Here is a 20770-nt window from a genome sequence, read left to right as displayed (position 1 = left end):
TGGGTATTTGTATATCTCTTTGGCTGCAGACAGTTTGAGTGATTGGGGGTGTGACCATTTTCAGCTACAATTTATGAAGCAGGTAGTAGACTTCAGGACTCTGATACAGTCAGTTCTAATACAGACTCTAAATCTAAGCAATGTATAAGAAAAAAGATTTAAATAAAACCATATATTAAAATGTCTTAATATCCAGCCATGGTATCAAATATGTGTCTAGTAACTTCGACGTTTTTATCATTGGATGCCAAACCGAGATTGAATGGCTCTTTTTTTTAATAGATAGTATGTTTTCATAGTACTTATATTTTGTGAATTTTATAAGTTGTTAATTCCTGTAACAACTGGGAGGAGGTAATGTTTGGTGTTCCTCATTTCCCTCTGCAAAGTGAAATGGTGGAAAATAAGTTACCAAATTTGTGTGAAGGAGCATAGGACCCAGTTTTGAGTCAGTCAGTAGTCTTCAACTGTATTGCTATTTCTCCTGTGTTACTGAAATCCTTCGTTTCCTTATTATGTCTCTTACTAATAACATGCCAGACAAATTTTGAACAGTTATCTTTGCTGTTTTGACGACTTACTGCAGGGCATAATTAATTTTGTGTAGAGAGAAACAGGTGTTTAATGGAAAATTATCAGATATATCAGTCTCTCACTGTGCCCATGGAAGGTAAGTATAGGGTGTGAATAAAGATTAAATAGGTAGATTTAATGCCACTATGTCCTGATTAGTACTTCTACTTTATCTCAAACATTTGTGCCACTTTTTAGATGTCACTCATTAACAGTGGTGCCTTTTACTTTACATTAACATGAATGAGGCCTATGTAAAATTGAATGTGTTTTGCTTTGAGGTGGACATTTAAGCCACTCTAGTGCAATTATTAGTGATGGTGTGACTATACCCCAAGTAATTTCTCTTTAACCTGTTAATCAACTCTTCTCAAAAAAAGACCGAATTAGTCTTGAGCATAATAGACCAAAGGATTGAGTCATACCGTGGTCATTTTCAGAGTATGTTTTCATGAAAGTGATGTGATATTAGAGTCTCTTCTTTGTTTTTTATTATCCAATGGCCGATGTTACTATTAACATGATCTAAATCCTCTAAAGTGAGAACATGACAGACTTTGTTTCAAATCAATTGGCTAAAGATTGCATTATTCATAGTTTGCTTGACTTGTCTAGTCACCACCTACTGTTTGACTTTTGATCATGAATAAATTGTTAAAAACTTAAGAATAATGTGTAATGACTAGTGAATAGTAAGAACTTCTGACTTAAAAATCTGACTAGCTGAAGCAGTGTCTTGGGGAGTAATACTGAAGATCAAGTTATACTCACTATGTACAGGCAATTTTACTGCAGAAGTATTCAGGCAGAGCTTATTTTGATTGCTAGGTGGTTGCAGGGATGGCTAGAAAAAACATCCCACTCATTTGTCTAGTTGTGGAACCAAGACTAGGGATTAAAAAAAGCCCAGCCCCAAAAATGACGAGACCAAAACCCAACCCTTTCAGTTACCAACTCATGTAGTCAGTTTAAAATTGGGTTCATGAGATTTAAAAAAAAAAAAAAAAAAAAAAAATCTAGTATTCCTTTGGGGATTATAATACTCTTGTATTAATTAAAACTTTTTGGATGTCTGTCTTGAAGGGGCTTTTACTTACTGTTTACAAAATAGGAATTAGTTTTTGTTTTTTGTAGTTCTTTAAAACAGTTCTTAAAACAAATAGACTTAGGCTTAAGGAATATTTCAGGGAGAAAAATGCCACAGCATTCTACACATTTAGGTACTGTTCTAGTTGTCCTTCTCTTTTCACTTTCCCTTTCGCTTAGTTGTGTGACTGGTTTTGTCAGTGTCTTCTGCAAGCAAAGTGTTCTTGATGCCAGGAGGCAGTACCTCTGACACAAACCTCTGATAATTCAAAATACTGGGAAGAAATCAATAACTTGCCTGCAGCTTAGAAAGTTAGGCCTTCTAAATAAAGCTCCTGATTCATTAGGGAACAGTGAAATGTCTCAGCACCCCCACCCCACCTCCTCCACCTCTCCTCAAAAAACCCCGAAGTATTGGAATATGTAAAAATGAAATAGGTATTGATGTTTGCTTGCTCTAAGAGGACATGGTGGCTTTTTAATCCCTTCATGAAAGGTATGTATATTCTAATAATACCACTTTTATATAGGCCTTTTAACATCCTAGTTTTACCTTTAATGAAATTAACCTACACCTGTGTTTTGAAATAGTGATTACAAAGGAAGTGATATTGGGTTGTAATTGGCTAGAAACTCAAACAGTGGAGAATGTTGTGTTGCTTATAAGAATCAGGCTGTTAACCTACACTTAGCTGTGGCTGTCAGGCAAGTCCCTAAAAGAAATAGTGGAGTAGTGGCTTATCTGAATAACTATGTGTGCTCTGTCTGTGTTAAGTGGAATTGTTAACTGATTAGACCCATTTTTCTAGTGGTAAAGGCAGCTAGTATTTTAGATGTGATAGTAAATTAAGGTTCTTTATTCTAATGTCATATTTTAAGATAACAGGAGCTTTGAGAAGCTATATTCTTCCTACATGTTTCCAATACACAGAGTAAAAGATATGACTGAGTCTTTGAAGGTTCACTCTGTCCTTAAATAGATTTGGTAGACTATTTGTAATTTGGAAGAGGGAGGAAATAGTCTTTGGTTTAGCTTTAACTGGGTTTTAAATATATGTATTATGACTTCCGGGCTTGATGACTGTTGTGTTTTTTAATTGCGATAAACTGTAAATATTAAGAGGACTTCACAAAATGTTCATTTAGCAGATTTTCCTGTGGATTTCCTTGACGGATCATCTACACTGTCTTGGACCTGAGCACATGAAAGTAAAGTTACACTGCTTGGTCATGCGTGTTTCTCTTCTTTCCTGATCTGCAGCTGAAGTATGTCAGCAGTTTACTCTGGTTTGGCATTTGTATGCTCCACAAGCATTGCTGCGAGAGACTAAGAGGGGATAATATAACTGAGCACGCAGTGGAATGCCCTATTTTGATTGGTATGGTAAAGCTAAAATAATGGTTGCTCATTAGCTAGCTGAGAAATAACTTCTTGGAAGAAGAACTGTTCTTGGTGAGGATCCATCCTGTGTTCTGCACCTGCTGTTTTAATTATTTCCCTTTTGCAGTGCTGAAGAACAGCTTACGTTTACTTGGCTTAAAATCAGGGAATGGTTTGAGTTGGAAGGGACCTTCACAGATCATCTAGTCCAACCCCACTGCAATGAGCAGGAACATCTTCAACTAGATCAGGTTGCTCGGAGTCCCATCCAGCCTGGCCTTGAATGTTTCCAGGGTTGGGGATCTACCTCTCTGGGCAACCTGTGCCAGTGTTTCACCATCCTCATTGTGAAAAATTTCTTCCTCATGTCCAGCCTGAACCTCCCTCTTTTAATTTAAAACCATTACCCCTTGTCCTGTTGTAACAGGCCCTGCTAAAAAGTCTGTCCTCATCTTTCTTATAGGCCACTTTTAAGTACTGAAAGGCTGCAATAAGGTCTCCCTGGAGCCTTGTCTTCTCCAGGCTGAACAACCCCAGCTCTCTCAGCCTGTCCTCATAGGAGAGGTGTTCCATCCTGCTGATCATTGTGGTGGTTCTCCTCTGGACCCTACCCGAGAGGTCCTCATCTTTCCTGTACTGAGGGCTCCAGAGCTGGATGCAGGACTCCAGGTGGTGCCTCACCAGAGCAGAGTAGAGGGGTGGAATCATCTCCTTTGATGTGTTGGCCCTGCTCCTTTTGATGCAGCCCAAGATATGATTGGCCTTCTGAGCTGCAGGCAGAGATTGCTGGCTCATGTCCAATCTTTCATGCACCAGTATCCCCAAGCCCTTCTCTGCAGGACTGCTCTAAATCCCTTCATCCCCCAGCTCATATTGATACTGGGGCTTGCCTGACCCAGGTACAGGACCTTGCACTTTTCCTTGTTGAACCTCATGAGGTTTGCATGGGCCCACTTCTTGAGGGCCTATCCAGGTCCCTCTGGATAGCATCCTGTCCCTCAGGCACATCAAGTGTACCACTCACTTTGGTGTCATCTGCACACTTGCTGAGGGTGCACTTGGTCCTACTGTCTATGCTATTGATGACAATATTAAATAGCACTCATCATGCAGTGTCTGTTCTTCTTAAATTCCTTAAGCTACTCGCTGGGTGAGAGTCGCTCTGTTCTGTGTGCAGGTGTGTCTGTCTGTGGAGGTCTGAGTGCCTGCAGCTGCAAGTCAAACCATGGGTTGGAAGGCCCACGGTGTCAGCAGCTGGAGAGATGAGCATGAGTGGAGTTAAGTGCCATGAACAAGAGTGGAACCTCAGGTCACTGGGGCACATGCGTCCATGATGCCAGGAACTGGAGCAATTGAGTGTATGGGCACTGCAGTTGAAGTGGGACTGCAGGCAAGAGGGACCATGTGCTTGAGTTCCAGTGGCTGGAGAGACCGGATGAGTGAAACCAAGGGCTAGATGCCGGGGTATGACCAGTGGTTTGATGCCCGCATGTCCATCGTTCCAGCAATTACATTAAGTGAAAGTAAGCTTTAGTGAAGAGCAAGCCAGACTAGCCTGCATGTAGGTGAAGTGGTCAGGTGTTTGTGCCTCTCTAAGGGGAAGATCAGAGCAGGAACTTACTGTTAGGGTGACCAAGTGAGTCGGGATGGCTGCCAGGGACACTGTAGGATCTGGGGATCTCTAAGGATGAGGCTGCTGGTGAATGTGTGGGCAAAAGCACAGGGGATTGGCTACTGAAAGACCACCGGAGTCTCAGCCATTTTTGTGTGTGTGTGTGCCCATGTGTCTTTGACGGTATGAGATCATGGCAGGGAGGGGAGAGGGAAACTACTGGAGGAGTAGAAGGGTCCCAGTGAGCTCTGTGTGTGCATGCATGTGTCTGTGTGTGTGCATACCAGCATTGAGAGCCCAGACAATCTCTACCAACAAATGGAGTGGGGTAGTGGCCTTGAAGGCATGTATGTCCATGTGTCACACATGGCAATTGTGGAGACTGGGATCTGGGGGCAGGCTCAGCGTCTGAGTCCAGCTGCTGGGGGGACCCATCTTACATTTATGTATTCTCACTAGTGGACTCCTATTCTACTCAGCCAGAGAGGGGAGCAGGGGGAGGATATTGGTTTCTTTGCACGCTATGTGTGTCTGTCTTGGTTGGTCTGTTGTCACTGCCTGTGGTGTCTTATGTGTTGTATATGTGTGCTTTCTGTCTGCATGCATGCCTACTCTGAATATATGCTCAGCCTCGCTACAAGTCGTATCTGGTGTCTTGGAGCTGCTGTGGCATCACCTCTTTTGAGCCTCTAGGTACAGTGATTTTTTTCTTAAGTCTTCTTTGGCGCTGTGCCTTTCACCTCCACAGTGTTCACCAGTAGAGAAATCAATCATCACTCTTGAATCTTTTTGGAGGAAAAGAACAATTACTGTAAGTAGGCTGGCAGGCAAATGGCTTTCCTTGCAAAAGTATGGCAATAGAGTATAGCACTCATTTCTGTAGGTAATATTAGATGATTTAAAATCCTTCTTTCTGACCAACTTCATGTCAGTTTTTAGTGGTGTTTTAGTGATGTAACAGTGAGGCAAATACTCAGGAAAGTGAAAAAAAGCAGTGTACTATTCTTGTAGGCCATCTCTGTTTTTTCTGAGATTATGAAAAATTAATACCTTAATTTCTACTGGAACAAGGGAGACCTGACCTGTCAGTTCATATGTGATGTCATCTCTGCAAATTGCTCAGCACATCCATGAAGTAGGCACAGAACTGAAATGCAGTATTCCACTCAGCAGCAGGTAAAATAACCACAAAACCCCCTGAAAAAAATGCACCAGGAAACATGCAGCTCTCTGTATTCTGGGAGTAATGCTGGCTTCACAATAATGTCAAAATATTTTGTACTGAATCAAATTAACAGCATGCTGTGTTTATGCTCAGTGGATCTTTGTTTTAAGAAGACAGAGACAACAAATGTGTAAAAATTGTTTTTCATTTGTTTTTCTGTTCAGAGGGGGTCCTCCTTTTATTATGTTGTCAACATGTAGACCTGTTTTATTGAAGTTATTGCAGTGGTGCCATCTGGTGGTGGTAATGCATTCTCAGAAATGGGGAAAATTACTTTTATGGTGTTCCACTGAGAATTGAGAAATTGTTGGCGTGATACTCAAAAGACTACACAGATACATTTGCTGCCTTAACATATAATTATGTGGATGAAGTAAGTCATAAAGGCTGCACATGGACTGTTAATCATGACTTGGCTTGCTAAGCAAATTTAAATGTTTATCATATTTCTGCTCAATAAAAAGGTGTATTTCTAGTAGTTTCTTTTATTAAATAGTGCTTTGCAAACACAATATAAATAATTTTGTTGAAGTTTACAATATTTTAAAACTCAATTTGGAAGAAAACTTTTCTTCTGTTAGTGCATTTTGCTAAACCTATTCTCACTGCTAGCACGTTTGAAGTGACTGTTCTCTTTTTTTAAGTGGCTGATACATTAAGTTTGAAAGTAAAAATTCAACAACATAAACCTGACAACAGTTGAAATAAACAACTTTGATATCTGAAGCCAAATCAGCCACAAATATTGTTTTCTTTATCCTGCCATCCTTTAAAAAAAGGTGTCCTGCATCTTAAGTTGTTTACTTGAGGTATCCTCATCATTTTCTGGACTACTATATAGTTTGTCTTGACCTTGTTAGCAATGAAAGTAGAACTATGACTGCTTCTCCAGTTCTCTTGAAATAAATTTCTGACTCATAAATATCTTGCCCTGTGGTGGAAAGATTTGCAGGAGTACAAGTGACTTTATTATAAGCTAGTGAGGTTATTTAATTCATTTCACTTAGCCATAATTATTTTGATCTGTTGTGGGTCAGCATCATGTTATTCTAATAAGTTACTGCTAAATAAATTTCCTTGCGCAATAAATTTCCTTCCTTGTCTGTTCAGCTGTTAACAACTTGTATCTTTCTATTGCGATTTATTATAATAACAGACTAGTTTTACGTTTTAGTCCAGCTAGTTGAGGAGGCACAAATTCTGTGCTTGTATTTATTGATAATCTGTGACCTCATGACCATATAACACTGCCTGCAGATGCGTTGTGCTGAAAGTGTAAATTAGGCTTCCCTTTTAACCAGCCATTAATTCTTTAGTTACATGGCTATGTTCACAATATCAGGAGCTGTTTGTGGATCCGGTCTTGGTGGAATTATTTGTTTGGAGGCCTGTTCAGCTAATGTAGATTGTGGAATTAGATGGAAACAGCTGTTACAATTGAAAATATTTAATGATATTTAAGAATTTAATATTTAAATTAATATTTACATAGTTAATTTATTGATATTTATTGGATGTCTTTGAGAGCAATTAAACTGGCTGCCATAGCAGGGACCATCTCTTTTTCCACAGTTTAATTAATCTCATTGTGGAGCTAGGTTTGTCTGCTAGGTGTCATCTGCATGCAGCTACTAACAAAAGTGCACGAGGCTTATGCCTGCCATAAACCATACAATCATAAACTTGAGATTTGAAAATTTTCTTTTCCACACTAAGTTTTGGGTCTGAGGAAAGTTCAGTTCTTGTGATGTTTTGTTCTTAGACCTATGACTTTCACTTTAATGACACCGTCCTTGTGAATTTAGGTATACCTGCTGCTTAATGCTGTATGGCCGTAGTACATTTCAGTAATTATTCAGCACGATTGCTAGGATCTGCCGTGTATAGCTTTTTTTCTCAGGCTCTCTCCACTGTGAGTAGTATACTTCTGCTTTTTAATGAAGTAACATTATTACGCTATATTGCAGCAAAAGAAATATATAAGTTTTTATCCTTTTAAAATAGAGCAAGGTTGTAATGGTTTGTAAATCCTTCAGGCATTCACTTCAGTTCTGGATTTGTACCTCGTAAGGGTGACTTGCTGTTTTGCTTTACAAAGCTAGGTGGTACAAATGACAATTACAGTTATCAAGAGCAGTCATAGAATTTGAACAGTCCTTTAAATAAAATCTGTTTTGGAATATTAGTACTCACTTCTGACTTCTAAGCATGCAGGATGAGTAGAGTGATCTGTTTGCCTGGTCTCCAGCAACCCTCTAGGTATAAAAATGAACTGAATTTCGCTGTCTTCTAGCTTTTATAATGCATCACTATCTTCCTATAGTCAGAATATGAATAATGTGGTGGCGATGTAGGACCAACTTTGTTGTTGACTTTTTCTGCGCATGTTGAATGCCACTTCTTCGAGCTGAACCAAAGTGTTACCTTGTCCTCTTCCTGTAGCAGTGATGGAAGATGTATGGCAATTCCTTTTGAAAAGCTTTTACTTGGAAGTTTATGTTGTGATGTGCTCTTGGACTGGTGATAAGCCTCTGACTTGGTTTCCTGAGAAGCAGTGTCATTGACTGCTCTGTTCTCCACATTTTGCTGCAGAAATAGATCTTTTTCGTGGCAAATGCATTCTGGAGTTTCTTCTCCTGTCCATATGAGAAACTTTTCATCTTCAGTGAGGACTTTTTATTGTGGGCTGCAACAAAAGAGCATCTTATGCAACTCTGCATTGCCTTCAGTTAATAGTAATTTTTTTCTCTGAATACAGTCAAAAATATTCACAGTGGAATGAATAGCCAAGGGATTATTTGCATTGTACTGAAGTTCTTGCCTAGTGGTATCATGAATATTTTCTTGTATAATTGTATTTATAATTCCCTTAGCAGTATAACAGTAAGATCAGTAACTACAGGCTATGCCTTTGGTTTTTGGGAGCAGGATGATGGAAGTAGCAGTACTCTTTACCTGTCACTGTAACACCTGAGTATTTCCTGTGTGAATAAACTTAATAAGAAAAATTAACTAAAGATTCTGGAAATGCTGATTATTTCTTTGAAAGTATTTATTGACAATTAAGATACCAAGAGCACATTACTTGCAAATATAACTTGCAAAATAAGAATAATACTCATCTGGCTGTAGATCTTCAAAATATTTTCTTTTGTTACAGGCTGATCACTATCTAATCCAAGGTTCCTGCTTATTTATTTGGTTATTTTCCCTGTCATTTGTGAAGATAATGAATTTCATTTTCTTATCACATGGTGACAAGACTACTTGGATTTTTGAGTAATTTTCCTTGTCTATGTGTGTCCTTTCATAGGAGACTGTATTACATCTTCCCCCCACACACACCTTTTTTTTTTTTCTGAGGATCTAATTATTTTTCTTACTCAGAAGTGTACCTGCCCCACTGTTACCTTAAATTAGTGTAGACACTTAGATACTTGCAGTTGAATTTAGTGAGCTAAGTATTTCTTGTGGCAGATGGGTTTTATGGAATTTTGGATGTTAACTTTCAGACTGTTTTTGTCTTTTCAGGTCTCTGGATGGCAGACTCTGAAAAGAAATGCTGTTTTAAGAGGTATGCCTCATGTGGGCCAAACTACTCCTCACTAGTGTATATACAAATGATAAGGCCATACTTTGAAGGAGTCCCTCTGCTGATCCTTGCATGAATAATAGTTTTCAGTGCTGAAATCTCTCTGAAATGTGAAAGCTCATACAGAGACAGGCTTCCGTTATTGGTGACAGTTTTAGCAGAGACATCTGTAATACACTGCTTACCTTTTTGCTTGATTATTTTAATAGAACACTACCTTAGTGGATGAAGCATAGCATGAACAAAACCAGTTGACTATCTGACATGTTCGTATGCCCTGCCAGCCTCTCCTGGCTCTGTGTGAGGGATTTTGTTTGTTTTCTTGTTTTTTAACTGGAAATATAGTCCAGATGCCTTTGTAATTGTCTTGACTCACTTCCTGCTTGTGATGTAAGATTTAACCGACAGTGAGAGGCTGACACCATGCCAACAGTGTGGTATAAAATAATATCAGTTGGAACCAACGTGAAGAAATATTAATCTTTGTACAAAGTGATCATTTTTGCATATTAGCTGGATATTTGGAATGTTTTGTGTTTTGTTTGGGGTTTCGTGTTCCAGCACTCAAGGAGACTGCCTGTTCTCTCTCCATTGTTAGTATGTTGTTTCTGAATAATGGATTACTTTACAGCTATTAGGAAAGCAGTCTCTTGAAATCGAGTTGGATAGCTCCTCTATTATGTCTCACATCCATTTCAGGATTCATAAGTGGCAGATTTTTAGGAAAGTAGGTTTTGCTTGTCTTTCTAAGAGAAAGATTGGTCTAACCCAGTCTTTTCAGGGCTCTCGTTTTAATTTTTTTTTAAACAGGACCTCTTAAATCTTTCTTAGGCATGATCCAGGTCTCTTAAGCTTTAGAAGGTTTCCTATTTCTCTAAAGCAATAGAGTGCTAATTTGTTTTTTTCTGACTCAAAAATAATTCCCTGTGTAAAGTACTAACAACTTGGGTTAAAAGTGGCTCTTCAGCTGTTGACCGAGATTCTGTTGTTGCTGGTTTTTATGCTTTGTTTACAAAGGTCCTGAAGAAAATGATGCTAAGAATAAGGAAAAGTATTATTACTGTTTGCAATACACCTGTGGACTGAAATTAAGAAGATGGTGCTGCACTAATTCTGGATGTGCACACTTGTAGGATGAGAGCCATTGCACACAAGTTGCAACACAGAACATTCCTGTGAGACAGTAGGAGCACTTTTGGCAGTGAGGGTGGTGAGACCTTGGAACAGGTTGCCTAAAAAGGCTGTGGAATCTCCGTTCTTGAAGGTTATCTAAATGTAGCAGGAGCAGGCCCACAGCAATTCAATTTAAGTGGGCCTGCTTTGAGTCCAAGGTTGGATTAGGGCAATCTACATTATCCTATGAATCTATGTAACCTGCTCAGGGGCCAGTTTTTTGCATTTCTTGTAAACACAGGTGAGGCTCAGGTTGCTGTGGGTTTGTTTGTTTTTTTTTTTTTAAAAAGAAGCAGCTGTATTTGAGAAGTGTTTTGTGATTATAGAACTGAGGAGTTAGAGTAACTTCTTCCTATTCCAGCAACATGGTTTGAGGAAAGTGTATCGTTCTTTGGCTCTAGTGTTCACTTGTTGACTAGATAAAGAAAGAAAAACTTTGATTTTTTTTTTTTTAATCAAATGTCACTGTTCAATCAGTGGATTGAGAGTCTCAAAGTTATCTACAGTTCTTAGAGTTTATTTGAGATTGCTTGCTGTAGTAGGTTACTATTCAAACAGGTAACTCTGTGTAGAAGAGCTAAGGAACCTTTGTGTCCTACAGATTTGCCTTACTTGGCTTTAGCTTTTTAAAAACTCAATTAAGGTATGATATTTCTGTTGTCTGCTAACTGCTGTAGAGGTTGGGAGCCCGAGATTTGCAGTTTTCAACTGTGAAAAAGGGGCTATTAGGTTTGGAAATTGATGTTGTAAATTTTCAGAATCTGGTCTGTCCCCTGAAGTTGCCTCCTTTTATATGGGGTGATAACTTCTGCTTCTGAAGTTGGCTGTGGTCCTGTGAAAGATTCAGAAGCTCTTGAGCCTGCATCTTCTTCACAGTGACTGATTGGTCACATTGCAAAATAAGGCAAATTCAAATAGCCTCAGTTTTTTGTAGAGGTATGCTTTTCATACTAAGTCCTGTGAAGTCTAATGAGTTTATAAAGTGTCTGTAACAAAGGCGGCTCAATTTGGAGATACGTTTTAGTTTTCTTTAGATATTTAAGATGTCATGCAAGAAGACATCAGCTTAGGTGGTGCTTTGGAAGAATAAACTTATCATCCCTTCCTGTTATTTCTTTAAGCGTGTATGTGTGACTTTAAGCTCAATCTGATTCTGCCAGTTTTCTTTTTAAAGCAACCAATTTTAGATTTTGAGCTCATGCTAACTTCATTAAGTTGATGTCTGTGTGATTCTGACCAGATAACCATTGCTTGAAGTACTTAATTTGCTGCTTGAGAGCAGTCAAAACAGTAAGAAATTCTACTTGCATGTATAGATGAAGGTAGTGTAATAGTGTAGTAAGTTCATAGGATCATAGGACAATTCAGGTTGGAGAAGACATCAGGAGATCATGTAATCTAACTACTTAAAGCAGAGTAATCTGTGAGGTTAGACCAGGTTGCTCAGTGTTTTCTCCAGTTGTCTGAATGTTTCCAGGCCCTAAGCTGCAAGCTTGCTTGGGAAAGTGTTTTCAGAAATGGTTTTGTACTTTTGATGTTTTTCTTTTTAAGGTTAGATTACTTGTTTTGGAAGTTCCTGAATTCACTTTTAGCTTTCTTTTCAACATACCACTGTTAGAGAGAGGGGAAGATGAGATTTGTGGAAGAAATCCTCTGGAGTTCAGATTTGGGAAAACCTCATGCCCTTTTTCAAAAGGGAGATATTAAAAGGAAACTTGGATTTGCCTAGAAAAATAGGTTGGTTAAAACAAGCTGGCTAATCTTGACGGTTCTTGGTGAAACTTCATTTTTAGAGATCGTGTAGTTCTGCTGTTTAGTTCCAACTTGTATGAGATTACTAATACGGATTAATTGTATGTGCAGAAATTGTCAGTCTAAGCAGAAGGATGTGACTTCATTCAGAATTGTTCAGAGAAATCCAGAGGCTAGTGAATATGCTGCTTCTCCTTTCTTTGTGTTACTACATGTTAATACGGTAAAAGTAACTCTTTGAGAGTGCTACTTAAATTACAAAACCAAATGCTGAGACTTCTGAAGGATACTGAGATTTTCTCAAGATAGATGTCAAGTTGATTTCATGAGAGCCCAGCAGTTAAAAAAAAAATTAACGAGGTTTTCAATTGCTTGGTTGGTAAACTCAGTATTTCAGGTACAATTTGCAAGCTGATTAAACTGATGTAAAATCTTAAATCTTTAATAAATAGATTTTTAACTCATTACTGCACTCATAACGTGAGTAACAGATAGTCTTTATAATAATTAAGGTGGAGTTAAGATGACATAGAAATAGGGCTTGGGTATTTATGCTATGCTTGTCAGCATTAATGTCTTGGAAATTTTTTGTACCTTCTGTTTGCTTCTAATCTTCAGATCTAATCCACATTTTTTTCTGCTACAGCAGTATACTTCAGTGTATATATGGTTACTTGACAAGTACATTTGGCGTGTTTCTTTTTGTGGGGTAATATCATGGTTTAACCCCAGCTGACAACTGAGCACCATGGAGCCGCTTGCTCTCTCCTTCCCTCCCTTGGTGGGATGGGGAGGAGAATCAAAGAAAGTAAAACTAATTGGTTGAGCTAAAAACAGTTTAATAGGGCAGCAAAGGAAGATAAAATAATAATAATGATAATAATAGAATATAAAAAACAAGTGATGCACAGTGCGATTGCTCACCACCTCCTGACCAATGCACAGCCTGTCCCTGAAGCAATGATCCAGCCTCCTGACCAACTCACCCATTTTATATACTGAGCATGATGTCATATGGTGTGGAATATCCCTTGGGCCAGTTTGGGTCAGCTGCCCTGGCTGTGCCCCATCTTGTGCACCTCTTCACTGGAAGGGCATAGGAAGCTGAAAAGTCCTGGGCTTTGTATAAGCACTGTGTAGCAACGACTAAAACATCAGTGTGTTGTCTAGGAAGAAAATTGCGGGAGCAGAATAACAGACTCAACGACATACCAATATGATAATAGTTGAAGCCACTGTATTGCTCTAACAAAGTTATTTATAGCTATCTTATTTGTGTACATGTGACATGCTATTATTTGATTGGATGTACAGTCTGTCCATGAGCTGTTCACACAACATAGCTGCATTGCTAATTGGCTCTTATTACTACATCACACATCCCCAAATATGGTAACTGTTTGCATTCTTGCAGTTAACTGCTTCTTTCCAGTTCTTGCTTTTATGCTTGCTCAAGCAGCTTTTGCTGTTTACATCGTGTCCTTGGACCAGGACCTAACCAGCAAGGCTCAGTGGATAGTCTGTGAGATTGTTGCAATGTCCTTGTTCAGTCAAGTACACTGCCACAATTCCCCCTTTCTCTTCTTGGACTGTCCACACTCTTTCAATGACATTATCATATTGGAAACACACTTAAAAATGCAAAGTAGAATAACAAACACTATAGCTATCACAATCAAAATCATTAATCCTTGCTTTCTAAACCAAGAAGCCATCCCGTAAGTCTCCAGCTCTTAAATAATTGATCTAACCCCCCATCGGTCACTGTCTAGCAGACAGCAACTGATGAGTTTGTTCTAAGCCAAGCATAAAGCCAAAAATTACACTAAATAGCACAAATTTCTCAAGCTCATTCTATAAATACTAATCTGTGAGATCTACAGCAAAAATATCCTCTCTTTTGCACAGTTCCTAACTGATTTATCCTATTACTCTTAATACATAGAGGACTAAATGTACGATTTAGATAAACATGTTGACTACCATTGTAATGTATTACATACTTTCCACAGTACCTACAGAATCAAATTACATATAGACTACAAGCATGACAGAACAAACCTGACTACTCGCTCTTGTATATTGTTCTGGCACTGTTCACAAACCAGCTGGATACAAGCGTCTCTGGGCACAGATCCCAGAAATTCCAGTTCCTGTGGTTCAATATCTGCTTCCAGGAGGCAATTAATCCAAAGTGCCATGTTGGTATTATCACAGTTCATTGCAATGCCTCTGCACCGACCACTATTTTTAAACAATGCTGCTGTAGTCATCAAGGGGGATGCCAACCAAGCATGTGTGGAACGGGTTTTCCGGAGATGCCATAGCTAGGCATATAGAGTCCTGGACAGTCATGTTGGCTAAAGTAATCCACATGTTAGTCTTTGTCTGTGCAGGCATTCAAAACGCAGCAGCTCCAGCAATCATTGTCAGGAAGATAACACAGGTTTCACATTTCGTGCCAGCAACCATTGCAGCCCTTGATCTGTAAAGACACAAGCATAGCCTCTCCCCCAGGTTATCAATTGATGTGGCCCTTCCCATTGACCATTAACTAGTGATTTGACCATAACTAATGTAGGTTCTTTCTGATTTAGCATGTTTTTGGGTCATACTTGCAAAGTGTTTCATCACGGGGAATTTGGGCTGCACCACTTATATCTAAGTGGTTCATCACATACAATGCTTTTGACAATCAGTTTTGTGGTGTTTCCCCTACTTTTCCCCCTTTTTGTTTGTGTGGTTTGTTTTTTTTTTTAAATGTTCAGAATCAGATGCGTGCGTTGGACCTTGACTACGTATTCAGAATCACAAATCAAATTTAGAGGTTCCTCCTTAAAAAGCTTTAAGTAATGTAAAGCTGCACCAAGTTCTACTAATTGGGTTGAATCTTCAATAATTTTTACAGAATTATGCCAATTGCTATCTTCATGCCAGACCACTACAGCTTTATGAGACTTCCCTGAACCATCAAGAAAAAACTCTGCAAGTGTATGAGATCAGACCAAATACAAGTGTGGTCTGTGACCTGATGTGAAAGACATGCAGGTTCTGCAGCAATGTACATTTAGGCATGCCAAAAGCTATACTGTTAAGAAAATCAGCTAGTGCAATTTGCAAGGACATAGATTGCAAATTTAAAAAATCAAAATGAGATTTCACAAATGGTACATATATGACAAAAGGATCATGGCCTATTAAGACTTAAATTCATTCCCTGCATTTCTTGATCACAGTAACAATCAGTATATCAGTCTGTTAGCATTCTCGTCATACTGTCCCACAATAGCCACAGGTTGTTTCTATGTTGTAGCTATAAATAGACAAATCTGCAAGTCCAATCAAATGCAGTTAGCCTGTAAGGTTGTCATAAAGTTATTCATCAAAGTCTCTAACTCCATTTTGGCTGTCATATTTATTGGATATTGTTTTCCCTTACCAGATCGAAGTCTTGTTTCAGTTCTATCAATGTAGTGTTGGCTTTACCGAAACATTGGCTGCCAATACTAGTGGAAATACAGCATTTGAAATTTCCTTGGAGATTTCTCACTTGAAGCAAGCAGATCTGCACCATCCAAGCAGCTTCTTGTAGGACATATAACTAAACAGAATTCTCAGAAAACGTTATTTGAGCTTACAATTTACTTAATAAATGTTGACCTAGGAGAGGTATAGGACTTTCTGGCAAATACGAGAATTCAGTTATTAAAACTTTTTTCCAAATTTGGCATTCCATTGGTTTCAAAAAATGGCCTTTCTTTCTTTCTTTCCCATGATCTCAAAAACTAGCATGGTGAAATTACAAAGAAGTCTCTTACAACTAGTTACCACAGAATAAGTCCATAAAAAAAATCTTTTTTTTTTGGTTTAATTTCCCAGCTTCATTAGAACTATGGATCCACTGGCGATGCCTTTAAATTTCACCCTCAGACTCCTTCATGCAGTATTACAGTTCTCAAACAGTAACATTGCTGGGGGGAGGGCACGGGGGAGGAATAAAACCTCCCTCTCGCCCCTATCTGAGATGGCAAGATTTCCAGCCCAGCAAGAAAACAAATCAGTCCAAACTCCACATCAAACCAGCCTGGCTCAACTCCACACCCAAATTAGTACCAATCTGACCCAGAGAAGCACTCAGCACTCCGATCCCCCAAAGCTGAGCAGTGTGAAAAGACTGACTTCAGCAAGGAGGCAAAATGATGAGCTCCTTCCCCAGATGTGCCAGAATCTAAGAAACAAGACGGAAGCAAAAAGAAACAGCACCAACAAGCCCTGATTCAGAGCTGAGAAGCAACGCAGTGCCACAACAAGAATGGATGACAACACTCCAGGAAAAAAAAGACAGAGTCGGGGAATATAGCCCCCCTTTCTCCACTTAGCAGTGGGCAACCAGATTTTTTCCGTTTTTTTTTTTTTTTTCTTCTTGCTGCAGTTTAGACATAGCCAAGGCCACGCAGGTGGTGTAATTGCTGGTGCTAAGGAGGAGTTGCCGGACTGCTGGGTTACAATCAGCTGAGTTTATCATGCAGCTTGACACAGGCCTGAAATTTATGTTCAAGCTGTACAGCACAGGCCTGGGATATTTTGCTTTTTTGTTTTCCCATTTCATTTCAAACATGATACACTTTATATGCAATTCCAATTAGCTCAGCAATAGCTACATTCCTTAGCTCCATTTACCTTTTACAATCTGCAGATGCCAAAACCCAGCATATTAAACATCAATCCATTATTCCATTTTCCTAGATCCAAGTCAGTTCCTATTCTAGCAACTTCTAACTACAACCTCATACAATACCAAGTTCACATGATTGCATTTAGGTTGGGGTTTTTTTTGGTTTTGGTGGTGGTGGTGTTTGGTTGGTTGGTTGTTTTTTTGTACAATGCCAATCAGAGTTTAACAATTTAAATTCTTTTCTGGTCTCAAAATTATTAGATAACAATAAGAGCAAATTAACTCACAGTACCGTACTTCCTCCCATTTTTTCCAGAGTTCTGCAGAACAACATTAATTGCAATACAGCATTAAACCCCAGAATTCCACATTTAAGCCACATTCAAGTACAATATCATTTCAAGTTCTCTTTTATCAGAATATTTCCCCAAAAGTTACTCTAATGTGTAAGGACGCATTCTAAGGGGGAGCAAAGTAATATTTTAGTAGTGGAACCAGTTCCCATTTTGTAATTATCTCCTCTAACAAAATTCTTTTGGTACCAAATATATATATATATGAACTAAAATACTGAGCTCAGATATGAAAACCAAATACCAAGTTCAAATATGCAGATGGATCACAGTTACACTTGTTCTAGACAATATCTCGATTTTTGCATTGCAACTTTGAACTGCTTACCGCTCAGCCAGGTAGAGGTGCCGCTGGGTCTCCCTGACAAAACAGGTCAGTGTGCGCTGGAGCCCAATTGGCACCCACCCCCCGCTGCTCTAGCAAGCTGGACTGGGCAAGGCTTTTGTTAGTGTCTCATCTGGCGTGCTACAACTGTTATCCCCAAACCAGGATTCTTTGTGTGCATACAAAAGAGCCAAATTTAGTACACCGAGATGAGACACAGCCTATCATAGAGTTGCACAAGTCTGAATGCTGGAATAAAGCTAGCATGCTAGAAAGAAAAGTAACGGCTACTACACACAAAATTTTATCATCACATTCACGCAGCAAAGAACTAAATTACTCATGATCTTCTGTATTATCACAAAACGTACATTTTGAGTCCATGGATTCTCATTATTTAACAGTCTGCAAACTCACTGTACCACACAACAGACAAAGACCTACTAGAACGGCAACATGCTTAAACAGATACCCCCAAAGAAAACAGGCTAACAAGGAAAATATCTTATGATTGCTGTGTTATACTTTAAAATACTTAAAGGTTCTATTCTCCGGCCAGTTATTTGTACCTCAGCAGGTCCAGTCCTTTGACCTGTATTTAGATCTTTGTGCAGGACCTTGATTCCTGCAGTTTTTCGTACAGGCACTTCCTTACCTAATGCGCTGTTGTGAATGACCATAGGAGGGTTATCTTCCGAATGGTCACTAGATGGCGGCATCTCTCTAGAAAGCTGCTTCGGGCGTACTTCCGGTGGAATGCCTTCCCCCGCCTTCCTTAGGTTCAGCGCGGTTGTTGGGGGCATGGAAACAGGGGTTGCAGATGGGACAACGCCGGGTAAAGCGAGGCCAAAAGTAGTTTGGGCAGTCATGCCCCTGTCTCCTCTTTCTCTCATTGTCACTAGGACATAGAGAGAGTGCAGCAAAAGTAGGAACCGTAGCTTTACAATTAGCTTTCATTTCTTGAAGTGGGGTCTTAATTAACTTCCATAATGTAGCAAAACCTTTAACTTCTTTCGAGCCATCGCTAATGCTATCCCATAGGGCCTCTCCGATAGCTTCCCAAGTGCATAACTTAAAGGCAGTTCCTACATCAATTAATAACTCTTGATCTCTGCTCCATAATAGAAGCCGCTGTAGACAGGTTTCGTCATATTTTATACCTCTCATAGAGAGTATATGTTGGAGGAACTTTAGAACCGCCTCTTCATCTTTGGAGGCTGTCTGCCCCATCTCCTCCCCCGACCGCTTACCTCTTCTTTCGGGTAAGATCTTCACCTCTTTTACGGGTGCTCTTCTCCTCTTTGGAAGAATTCAAAGGCTAGCTTTTCTGTCTCTTTTGGATGCTTTTCTGTCTCTTGTGGACGCTTTTCCATCTCTTATAGATGTTTTTCCGTTTCTTATGGATGTCTCAGCTGGGGCAGCTGATCTATCGGTCGGGATCCTCCGGTCACTCTTCTCTTTTCGTTCGTTTCCAAACAGTGCAAAAGATATGAGGGCCCCATGTTGGGCGCCAGTTGCGGGAGCAGAATAACGGACTCAACGACATACCAATATGATCATAGTTGAAGCCACTGTATTGCTCTAACAAAGTTATATTTATACCTGTCTTATTTCTGTACACGTGACACGCTATTATTTGATTGGATATACAGTTTGTCCACGAGCTGTTCACACACATAGCTACATTGCTTATTGGCTCTTATTACTACATCACGCGTCCCCAAATATGGTAACTGTTTGCATTCTTGCAGTTAACTGCTTCTTTCCAGTTCTTGCTTTTATGCTCACTCAAGCAGCTTTTGCTGTTTACATCGTGTCCTTGGACCAGGACCTAATCAGCAAGGCTCAGTGGATAGTCTGTGAGATTGTTGCAATGTCCTTGTTCAGTCAAGTACACTGCCACAGAAAATTAGTTCTATTCCAGCTAAAACCAGGACAGGTGATAAGAGCTTGGCTGTCGTGTATGATGAAAGTGACTTTTAATTTCTATTTGGCAGTAAGCTGTAGGAGCATGGGAATGTTGAAAGTCCCTCTCAAGCAGATGTGTGGTTCAAATAGACTAGTACTGTGTCAGACCTGATATTCGTTAACATCTTGCAGATAGGAACATGGAAGACATCCTACATTAGCCATCTACCTACATGGAGAGTTTTGTCCTAAGTATTGTGAATGGTAGCTTCGTTTCATATTTTGTAGTATGACTGTGTATCCTTTTAAAATACATTAATAATGATGAAGTAAGTGATGGTGAAATTTGCAATTATATTTACTATTTTCCTCTGAAATTATACAGGACAGGTGATGAATGTGGAATTACTTTACATTTTTAATTTATTGCTGTTATTATTGAATTTAATTTCTTATATGAGAGTGTAACTTTAGTACTTTCATATCTTCTTTATATATGTCAGTAGTTTTGCTGTATTTTTTTTTTCTTTTTCTGTTTTGGAAACAATTCAAGTTGTCCTCAAAGTCTGAGTCTTTAAATATGTTTTCTAATTGAACTGACATTTTGGTAATATGCCATTTTGTTGCTATCTCCTCCCTTCCTTTCTAAATAGATATTAACCACTCCGGCCTTTTTTTTTTTTCCATTTTGTTTTTTTCTTTTTTATTTTTAGTGAAGCCTCCAATTGTTACAGGTTGACTGCTTTGAAAAATAAGAGGGGCATTCCCATTTTCTTTTTTATCCTGAGACTAGAGCACAGGTCTCAGTTGCACAAGATGGAGGTTAAAGTGGAGTCTGACACTGATAGCTTGCGTACAAACCTTAGAAGTTGCATTGCTTATTGGAGATCCAAACTGTATTGATGCTATCATGTCTGTGCCTCTGCAAATGCAGAGAAGAGTTTGTTCTCTTGTTTTAGCAGCTACAAGGTAGCAATGTGGGCCAAGCCTTATGGGGAAGTCGTCTACCAGGTTTTGTCTTGTTTTGAAACTGAGGTGTCTAATGCCCTGGAAAACAGCTGTTGCCATTCTGTTGCTTCTTCCAATAGTTCCTGGTTTCTAGTCTTTAAACATCT

General features: G+C 39.2%; 1 protein-coding gene across 7 annotated transcripts in view; it reads left to right on the top strand.

The window, feature by feature from the left end:
• Positions 1-20770, top strand: part of PCGF3 (polycomb group ring finger 3) — a 99866-nt gene that overhangs the window by 17109 nt on the left and 61987 nt on the right. For 6 of the 7 annotated variants that reach the window (XM_065655586.1, XM_065655583.1, XM_065655588.1 and 3 more), the window contains one exon: positions 9409-9451. The exons of the other annotated variant lie outside the window; for it this stretch is intronic. The gene's annotated coding sequence lies outside the window, so the exon portion shown is untranslated. The remainder of the gene's footprint in view (positions 1-9408; positions 9452-20770) is intronic. 7 annotated transcript variants of the gene reach the window in all.

The sequence above is a fragment of the Caloenas nicobarica genome, chromosome Z, assembly GCF_036013445.1.
Source record: "Caloenas nicobarica isolate bCalNic1 chromosome Z, bCalNic1.hap1, whole genome shotgun sequence".
Classification (NCBI taxonomy): domain Eukaryota; kingdom Metazoa; phylum Chordata; class Aves; order Columbiformes; family Columbidae; genus Caloenas; species Caloenas nicobarica.
The sequence above is the reverse complement of the archived record's forward strand: the minus strand, read 5'-3'. Positions and strand labels throughout refer to the sequence as shown.